Source organism: Podarcis erhardii, assembly GCF_964252035.2.
Source record: "Podarcis erhardii genome assembly, chromosome: 9".
NCBI lineage: Eukaryota > Metazoa > Chordata > Lepidosauria > Squamata > Lacertidae > Podarcis > Podarcis erhardii.
In genome coordinates, this window is record NC_138512.1 from 55,010,722 (window position 1) to 55,021,512 (window position 10,791).

Genomic DNA, 10,791 nt, shown 5'->3' on the forward strand with positions numbered 1-10,791 from the left:
AATTAAAAACGGAAAGCGCCCCCTCCCCCTCTGCGCGGAGACGCCGCTCTGCTCCGCCCGCCTTCGCCGGGCCCCTCACACGCTGTGCCTGCCAGGTCGGCCGTCGCAGGCAGCCTCGGGCCCCGCCCCCTGGCCCCTCTCAGGCCCCGCCCTCCTCATTCATGACCGGGAGCGAGGTGGCAGATGAGAGCATGCGCAGACTGGGGGGCGGGGGGGGCGCCTTCTGACTCGGCTGTCTCTCGGTTCGCTTTTACGCGCCGAGCCGCCCGCAAAGCGAAAGGTGGGAGAGGAATAGTGACTAATGCGAGTCGGGTGGGAATGTTACCGTGGCAATGAGCTCAGCGGGCATAGCTGTTCCGGGAAACGTTTGAGCAAAGCGGCTGCTCTCCATAGCCGTGCCTAGAAGATGGCTCAGTCAGACCCCGAATATATTTCCAGGGAGGGACAGTGGTCAGCCCAGCATTTTTATGCATTCAGCACCCCCACCCCAATTTAGCAACCCTATTCTGGATGCGGTAATGGTGATGATGGCGATGGTGGTTTCTCTAGCCCGTGTTGAATTGTGCATTAGCTAATAGCCTCAGAGGTCCAGTAGGCTGCTGTTTGCAAAGTTAGGTCCAAAGCTGGCTTTACCTTTACTTAGGCGCCTCTCGATTCCCTAGCTGCCCATCTTTCAGCTTTTAGCTGTGGAGTGCTTATTGATGCTGTTATTTTGATTTGGCTGCTGCTTTTGTTTTTGCTGCTTCAATGTCTTCCTTGCCCATTTCTGTAGTTTTGGAATGAGTAACGCAAGGCTTGGAATGAGTAACACCTTAGCGTTGGAATGAGTAACAAAAGATGAAAAAGCAAATACGCCTCTGTTTTGGAATGTTTTGGCTCCTGAACGCCGAAAACCCAGAAATAAATGTTCCGGTTTTTGAAAGTTTTTTGGAACTCAAAAGGCTTTTGAGGCGCGTTTCTCTCTCCACCCCCCCCCCCTTGAAATTGCTGGCAGCCCTTTGATTTTCACATTTTGAACGTTTCAGAAGTCAAATGGTCTTCCGTAATGGATTACATTCGAAAACCAAGGTTCCACTGTACAAGGCATTCAGTTAAATGTAGCTAAGACACCACAAATGCTTCATTACAGTCCTGTACTGGCTTAGCAACAGCTTCCCAAAACCAGCCTAACTCAGTCTACCAGTGTTGCCAAGTTATGAACTGCGTCTAATAAGATATTAATAAATTTATTTTAAAAGTTACAATGCAATCCACAACTCCATTAAACCAAATTGCTTTGATTTCAGGCAATAAATTCCTGTTCTCACAGCCATGTTAGCACTTTATGGCTGTTTGTAATGTTTGGGCTTGGTCCCTAAACCACCGTGGGTTGCTCCAGTTTATCCAACAGCATGTACCTGATCTGGTTTTATTTGCGCATGTTGAGTCAAGACTGTAGTCCTAAGGTACAGTTACAAAGAAGTAAGCCTCATTGAAATCAATGAGACATGCTTTCAAGCAAGCATACTTAGGATTGGCAGGAGCTGGGACAGAGCAATGGGAGCTCACCGCGTCACACATATTCAAGCTGCTGACCTTATGATCTGCAAGCCCAAGAGGATCAGTGATTTAGACCACAGTGCCACCTGCATCCTTGGCAGTTCAAAAGCTTACCAGCGTGAGTAGATAAATAGGTACCATTGCAGCGGGAAGGTAAACAGCGTTTCTGTGCGCTATGGCTTCCATCACGGTGACCTGTTGCGCCAGAAGTGGTTTAGTCATGCTGGTCACATGACTCGTAAAGCTGTCTTCAGACAAATGCTTGCACCTTTTGTCTGAAAGCAGAGATGAGTGCCGCACCTCATAGTTGAATTTGACTGGACTTAACTGCCCAGGGGTCCTTTACCTTTACCTTATTTAGGATTAGAATCTATTTTAACAGCTAGATGGGCTCTTAGCTCTTTCAGTCCATTCTAGGGGTATAAGACGGAGACTCAATTTATTATTTGGTGTTATGCACAAGTAGGTACCAGCCTCAGGCTTGCAAGTTCCCTACTCATGTGCCGTGATTTCTTCATTTCTCAGTTCTTGGTAAACCATAGTTTGAAGTTTCAACTTAATAGTTGGTGGGTTCAGATGAAACAGCAAACTATTTGCCAAGAACCCAGAAGTAAGTTAAGAAATTGTGGAATGTAAAGGGAGAATGAGATAGCTCTTAAGCCCATGGTTTGTGCTAGTTTGTATACAGAATGGGAAACCATGGTTTGACATTATTTCTGAATCATACCAGACTATAGCACATGAAGGCTATAGCGAATGAGTGACAGCAGGGCAGTCTGTTTTCTTTTTTTGCTTATGTTATTCTATTGTTCTGTAAAGCGCAACTCATTTTTTAACTTCTGACTTTTATTGGTAACTTTAGGAGGCAATCCTATGGCAAAATCCATTGGTATGAGTAGCTTAGAAAGCTGTGGACCTCTGACTCAGTTGGCTGATTCCTAATTCAGTTGGGCTCAGCCAGCATGAAGCCATCAGTCCTGGCACAGTGTAAGTGGCTGAGCTGAGGCCAATGTAAGTTTCAGAAAGGGGTGTTTTCCAGGCATAGTACGGGCACGGCCAGAGAGGAGGGCCATAGGCTGGATCCCAAGACTATTCATCTTGGTCATGTGACCTGGCAACCCAGCATAGAACACTATTTTAAAGGCTTGTTTTCCCTCCGCCAGGCATGAGCAGAGTGTGTGTTTTGTCTGTGGAGGTGTCTGTCTGTCTGGTTGAAAATCCTTTTGGTTGCCTGGGCAAGATAAAGTGAAAAACAAATTTAATTTGAAAAAGTGTAGAAATAAAGTTCAAAGAGAATTACAGTATTGGAATTTCCTCCCATGATAATTTGCTTTGGAATTTACACTTCAATAACACATGAACACATTTTTTTACAAGGAGGCAGCATAGAAGCAAATCATAACTGACATATGCTATATATTCCAAGGAGTCCCCAAAGAAAATTGAAGGGCAGAATGCCATCATACATTACCCAGCATGTGTCAAAACACTGGTGTTTTCAGAGTTTGCTTTCATGCACTGCTGCCTTTCTTTTGTATTATCTCCTGATTCAACATATCTACCGAGCATTTCAGCTAATAACATGGCAGCTTTGTATGGCAGTACAGAAATCTGAACTAACAACACCTTGCTTCAAAAATTAGCTGGTATTAGATAACAAGATATGTTCTCTACTGAACTTGAAATGAGATTGAAAACTACTAAGGCAAAAGGAATAGACTTTTTTTTTTAAAAAAAGGACCTCACAATGCCAGGTGTTAGATTATAAATTATTTTGAACAGTTTCTAACAATCGCCTTGTTATAAATCTTAGTACCCTGCATATTGTAAAAGAAAGCACTTTTTAAAAAAATGTAATGCTCATTTGTGGGCAGAGTGACATCATTTTATTTATCATAAAATAATGAATTTTGTCTGCAGTTTATGACTTACATTTTAAAATGCTAGGTCCATTCTTACTGCTAAGCACACCATGATAGGCTGCTTATGGCAGTACCTTGGAAAGGTAGCATTGGATGATACATGTGGGTGCCAGAATACCTTATCAGAGCTTAAAGCTGTTTGATATTTTACTGGCAATATAATATTTTTGCCTAGAGTGAGGTGAAGTTGAGAGAACTTTCTTAATCCAGTTGGTGTCCATTTTGCATGTCTTCACCTCTAAGTCTTGTTTTTGTGGCCATTAGTCCTAACATTCCCTTGGCTTCATATTTTGTTGCTGAGATAAGATGCCTGAGTCATTTATTATTCAGGATCATAATTGGATTAAGAGAACACATTGTTTCCAGGATTCTCCACAGGCAATATTGGTATAAGACCTTTCTTTATTTACTGTAATCAGCATGCTCTTACCTTGTGTTTGAACCAGGAGGTCACTGATTGCTGTTTGTATGTTCAGAATGAAACATAGAGAAAGGAAGAAGTCACACATGTTGGCTTCAGATGCACAAAAGTTCTCTATGCAAAACAATCCTAGTGGACATAGAACCAGGTCAGACTATTTGACCGTCTACCACACCAACAGCTATCTAATCCTTTTGACTGTGGATGGCAAGGCTTGCTCAATAGAACCTTCTGCTTACAAAGAATGTGCTCTACCCCTGAGCTTTCATCCCTCTACATGGGAGAAAGTAATGTCTTATCTGGTGCAATCATTCCTTGTGCCATTTTCCACTGGATAACCCATAGTTTCCATGCTTTTCAGAGCACACATGAAATGGTTAGTCCCTTAACTCTCATATTAAAAATGAATTGATCTCACAATGACCAGCTGGAATAGGGACATATCAGGGTGGTGCAGGAAGGAGCCAAATTGTAACAATAAAAAATGACAAGTGTAGAAAAGCCATGACCTAATCAAACAATACTTCTGCAGAGGCAGCTTTCTTATTTGGCTATGAGTCATCAAATGTTGGAACAATAAAGTATTGAGAGATCATGTGATACATGTCCAAACCAATCCACTATCTAATGGCAATCTGATTAATTTGATGTAATCTGCAAACTTGGCTTCCATTCTTTGACTTGCTCCTGATTCTACACTACAGTCTTTTGTAAGAATTACTGTACACTTCCCCCCATTGTCCATCTAGTCCTTCCCTCTGTCTCCCTTTTTTTTTACCCATTATTTTCCTAGTGTGCCTACTAAATGTTAATTCAATGCTAGGTCATGTTAGAGTGGTGACTATCTGAAATACCCAATTTTGAAAATGTTTCCCTAATTATAATTTTCTTTATTTTGTATATGCTTAGTACATAGCTTGTATAAATTAAACAAGACACATATGGCTTCTTTTGCAATTAGTTTGATGTCAACCCAATTTTCAGTAGATAGATTGGACTACAAAGGTGTTTACAAGCAAATCCCATGTACACCATGTTGACTTCCATGGCAGAAGAAAGGTAGGATATTAATATACTAAATAAATAAGTTATTTTGAAAAAGACACCTGACTAGCAGGACCTAGACTGCCAAACTGATATTTCCACTGAATGCCCTCAACTTTTCTTAACAGTCCATTGTTTCAAAGGAATGTCTTATCTGAGGGAGGTCAAACAGGTAGCTTGTAGCACTGTTGGAGCAAGTAACACTTCATTAATTTAGAGTCATTGCACATAAATCACAAGGAATTCTATTATGCTGATCTAAAGTACTTCATTTTGGATTTTAAGTTGGCTTGCCATTCTTCCCCATCCCTCAGTCTGTGCTTTAAAATATGTCTCTCGTTTCTGGTTCACTAATGTTTCAAAATGAGCAGAGACTTTGTGAACTGAGATTTACAGTGCCTCAGTGTTCTAGGTAAAATTATTATTTTGTGTAAAGTAAGTGTTCTGAGCCAAATGAATGAAGAAGAAAAAATACACTGAGAAAGCTTACATTCCACACCTCAAATCTTAGATAATAATTAAGTGCATCTGTGTCACCCTCCCTTTATTGTCCTCTACACAATACTAATAGCCATTTAGGTGTATTTTTATTTTTTAAAAATCTTTGGGTTCCAAGACATATGTGGGCACTGTGAAACTTCTGAGTGCAGTCATATTTATCTTTATTCTTAATAAAAGAAACATAAAGGCAGCTGGTACCATTTTGTAGGATGCATTTGGTTTAACAGCATGTATGTATTGGTCTTCTTACTGAGTTCAGACAAACCAGTAAGAGCAGAGTTGAACACAAACCTCTTCCTCTCCACTGAATGACTGTCAAATTGCTCCAGGCCAAACTTTCCCAATCTGGTACCCTCAAATATTTTGGACTATAACAACAATCAGCTCCAGCCAGCACAGCCAGATTGGGAAATGATGCTCCAGTCTATTTCTTAGGATGCACAGCCTCTAGGGAGCCATTGGTATGCCAGGCAGTGAAGTAAGAGTGAAACACATGGCACTAGATTTCACCGTGTCCAGAAAGATAAGGAAGTCTTCCCTTCAGAATGGAAAGACACACTGCAATACTGAAAAGCACTTTGCTCTTAGGTTCATTTTTGAACTTTTTCCTTAAAGAGACAACCCTGAATCTTTCACTTGTAGTTGAGCAAACATGTTACAAGAAAGAAGATTCAGACTGAACATCAGGAAGAACATTCTGACAATGGAATGGACTCCCTCGGGAGGTTGTGGGCTCTCCTTCTTTGGAGAAAGCAAACATGCATACCATAAACATTTTTTTCATGAATTTTCCTTGATGGCAAGTCAGCTGAAGTTCTTCACGAAAAGAGGATTAACTAAGCAAGTCATGACTATAAAGTCAAAGCAGTTCAAGGTCAGGGTCCAATTGGTTCATGGGCAAAGCCAAGGCAAGAGGCAAGTCAGGGGCAGTTCTTGCTCATTTAGGGTAGGCAGGACATCAAGCTAGCAGGCAGCGCACAGTACTGATACATAGACATTGTACCAGCAGCCTTTCCACCCTGGCACTTATGGTTTTTAGCTGGAGTTGCTGGAGCTGGACTACAATCTCAGCTAACTCCCATCCATTCTATCCAGAGAGGTATTCTTAAGTAGAGGGTCTTATTTCTGAGGAAACCTTTACTCCTAAAGAATCATTGCTTGAAGTCAGACACTTCCCTGGTTGGGCTGCGTTTGCTTTTAGTGTTTGAAGCATCACCTCTTTTTCGGGCTTGGGGCACATTCATTCTTGATGTCAGAACTCCCTCTGGGTGCAGATAGACCCTCCTTATACTTATCCAAGAATCCTGGCTCCCCATCTCTGAATGGAAGGTGACCCAGGGATTGATTCCAAGGCCTCCTGGTCATCCTCTGTTGAAGATTCCTTTGGCCAAGACAAGACAGGTAGAGAATTATAACTATGTATGATTAACTTTCAGTATTTGAAACCTTACCACATATGTGTGTAGTTAACATTTGCTTTTATAGGGTATTCCTCTATAACCCTTGCTAGAATAATTGAAATGTAACTTATGCACTTCAAAATATACATTTTACAGTTTCATGTAACATTTTCTGTTTTTAGTGGGGGGTACTGTGAAGATTTGAAAAAGCTGGATTCATCTATGGTGAAAACACATCAATATTTGTTTTGTTTCACAGCAGTAATATAAATATTATATATCTATAATGTGTCATTTAAGAATTGTTCAGCTAGCCTTAGCTCATAACGAAGTCAGTGAAACAATAACTGTGCAGAGATAATGATCCTAATTGCTGGGCTTAGATGCTACTAGAAGCATTATAAACCTTATGTCCATAAGAGTTTTGATTTTCCATGGGGACACACTAATGCATTTTACAGGAAAGCTAATGCAAGGAGTACTTGACCTCATAGCTTCAAAGATCTAAACACAAGCAGCTTTGTTACTGTTTTAAACTGACAAAAATGAGAACTGAGCGTTGGGTCCAGTTCTACAACTTTAATGTGAACTGGATGCAACTAAAATCTGCTTCAAAGTAAAATGCATATAAAATGGTTTCAGTCTGGTGAGTGGTTTTTTAAACTTCTTCATTGTTTGCCCTTCACATACAGAATAAATACCAGAAGAAGGGTTAAAAAAAAAAAAAGAGTAAGGGAGTTGCCTGCATGAGGGGAAACAGGATTATGTGCTTGCTTACCACAAAGCCACAAAAAACGGTCACAACTGTTCATAATGGGCTTTGATAACACCCACCAGTATTACATACCTGCTAACTTCTAAAAATCCATTGGCATTTCTTCAGATCAACTTGCTTAATGTGTTCTAGGAGAATACACACACACACACACACACACACACACACACACACACACACACGCTTCATATGTTGATACTGAGGCTGAATAACTTTCAACCTAATTTCAATGCCAAGCCTTACTCCATATGATACAATAAATTAATTAAAAAACAAAAACAAAGTAATTTTGTCTCAACATTGGCATACTGGGCGTCTCTGTGTGTGTGTGTGTGTGTTCTGGGTTGTTTCTGGAGGAGAGGGGGATTCACGTCAGAGGCCATTCCTGGTTTCTCTCAGGAGGACCAGATGGGGATGGGATGGATTTCCTGGCATTCTTGAACACCTGGCTCTTCTTACTCTTGAAATTAAGTATTTTATGCCACCCAAGCTATAATCACCCTCCCATTCTTGTACATTAGCCTTCCAAGTGGGCAGTGACCTACAGCAAGTTAATTATGAGCTCAAATGACAGTCTATGTTTGAAGCTTCAGTACCAAAGAGCAGAATTTTCTTCACAGAGTCAAAGCAGATTTGGAAATACATTTATCACCAAGTCCACAGACACCGCCAGACTTTCATGCACATCAACTGGAGAATTTAAAACTTGGCCAAAGGATACATTCATTATTTTTTTGGCCAGAGCTAGAGAAAATTATTTAATCCTGACATGCTTTCCACTGCTAGAGCCCACATTTTCTTAAATCCTGTAAAACTTTTTCCTGCAAAAAAATTCCTGTAAATGATCACTTCCTCGTGCGTGGGACTAAAAATTATGCCTCAGAGTATTTGGAAAGTAGGTCAAGACCCTGAAGTGGATAAAACACTAGGGTTCATACCTATGAAACTTTTAAGCCAGCCTCAGGGACTAGGCACTAGTAAAATACACCTGCTTAAGTGTGCAGAAATGGCATTAAACTATCGGTATTGCTGTTCACAAATCTTGCCTTAAGTCCACAAAAGCCATGAAATGGAGGCAGGAGAGACTTAGCCACCTAACTGCTTACATGGCTCTTTCTCTTTCTTATCTCCTGGCACTCACTATAATATAATTACAAGATATAACATAACTATAAGATATAGTAAATAATACACAAAAGTTTCACCACCCACCACATATCCATTAAATAAATATCATCTGGGGGAATTATTGTGTTAAGTTAACATGAATGTTACTCTTTTAATTGTAGTGCAAGGCTGCCAACTTTTTTGGATGTGTGGGCATAATCTTGAATTTTGAGAAAGTGCCCTGGGTGCAAGTCACAAAATTGCTCCGGTGAAGGCATCACAAAATAAAAAACGGCTGCTGGGTGGGCTGGGTATAACACAAAATGGCTGCCACATCTAAGAGTAGAAAAAGAGAAGACCACAAAAATGATGCAGGCATCCTCCTCCTGAACAATCAGTTGTTCCATCAATGGGGAAAAGGTACCTAAAGTTCTTTGCACCTCTCATCTGTTCAGAGTGGATGGGAGGGTGTGTGTCCAATCCTGCTATCAAATTAAATGTGTGTATATTTTTAAGGGGTATGTTGAACATAGCTGAACTGGTGCAAATAGGAACTGAGCAGGAAGAGCAAACTTTCTATCTTGTATCATGGATTTTTGAAGGGATATTTACTCTCACAGGCACCATAGGTAATACTGGCAGCACATTGCCATAACGCATTATATTACATGATGTGCTCTGGTGAATAATGTTCTCACCTATGGTACAATGTTTGACTTGGACTGAGAAGATGTAGATTCAAATTCTCTCTTAGCCATGACATTCACTATCTGGCCTTTGTAGCATCGCTTTCTCAGCCCCACCCGCCTGATGGGATCACAGAGTAGGCTTGTCAACTGGTCAGGAGAAACAGATTGCTGATCCTGTGCCTTTAATATAAGTGTAATATGAAACACAGTCACCACAGATAAAACTGCCTTTTTCTCCATCTGCTGCTTAAGAGTGTTTGCACAGTAGGAACAAGGGGGCTTGGGAGGGAAAGGCAGTGTAGATGGAATTCAAGGACTTGACCAGGCTGCAGAATGGAATGTAAAAGTGGCAATGGTGTATAAAGGAATATGAAATCCTTACACAGTACAAACTACATCAAAAGTGCAGACTGCATCAATTTGCAAGCATTCCCAGCCTAGTACGTTCATTGTTCCTTTTAATAGTTGAGTGAGCCCTTTATTGAGAACACAAGAAAATTATTTTTAAAAACACATTTCTTCCTGGTTGCTACATAAATTTGGAACCAAACTGAACAGTATACATGTCAACAGCAATATATCAGGAAGATGCTGCACAAGCAGTTCTTGTTAACACAAGGAATCAGAAAGGTAAGCACCCAGCTGATAAAAATTTGCCAGAGAGGTGGAAGAAAAACCCCCAGTATCTGTTCAGGCCAGCAACATAATGTAATGGCTGCATAATATGCTGACTCTTCAGCAGAGCCTAGTTTGTGGAGCTCAGCTGCTTGTGAAAGATAGCGTGATCCTAACAGTCTAAGGTTTACAGAATGAAATGCCTGAGGAAAGCAGGTGCTTGGCTGCTGTCAGCTCTAGTTAAGCATTTTACAGCATATTGCATCCACAAGGTGATAGGAAAAATAAACACTGGAAAATCAATTTTTAACGTGTAACAAGATAGCACACTAGACAAACCACTGCTTCACTGTAGCTAGGATAGGCATCTCCAAATAGGTGGTTTTAATAGTATCAGAGATTCTTGCTTTTTGTGGGTATAAAGTTAGCTTCCATATTACCAAAACACTCATAGGCACAAGGTATTGATGAAAATACATCCCATACAAAGCAAGGAGCCTGAGGATCAACTTACAACCAAGGAAAATTAAGCTATTTGCTCCCATCTGTACACACACCACCACTCTGGTCTCACTTCCATTCATCAAAAACAGCAGCAATGCCTGTTCCAAACCCTTTGATGAATTTTAATAGGGAGAAATGTAAAGTATTGCACTTGGGCAAAAAAAATGAGAGGCACAAATACAAGATGGGTGACACCTGGCTTGAGAGCAGTACATGTGAAAAGGATCTAGGAGTCTTGGTTGACCACAAACTTGACATGAGCCAACAGTGTGAC

At 40.8% G+C, this 10,791-nt stretch overlaps 1 long non-coding RNA gene across 1 annotated transcript; it reads left to right on the forward strand.

Annotated features, from left to right (window-relative positions):
* The first annotated feature begins 92 nt into the window (after window positions 1-92).
* LOC309350419 lies at window positions 93-6,955 on the forward strand. The gene is made up of 4 exons (XR_014160341.1): window positions 93-280; window positions 3,726-3,848; window positions 3,938-4,030; window positions 4,844-6,955. It is a non-coding gene; the product is annotated as an uncharacterized lncRNA (long non-coding RNA).
* Window positions 6,956-10,791: the final 3,836 nt, after the last annotated feature.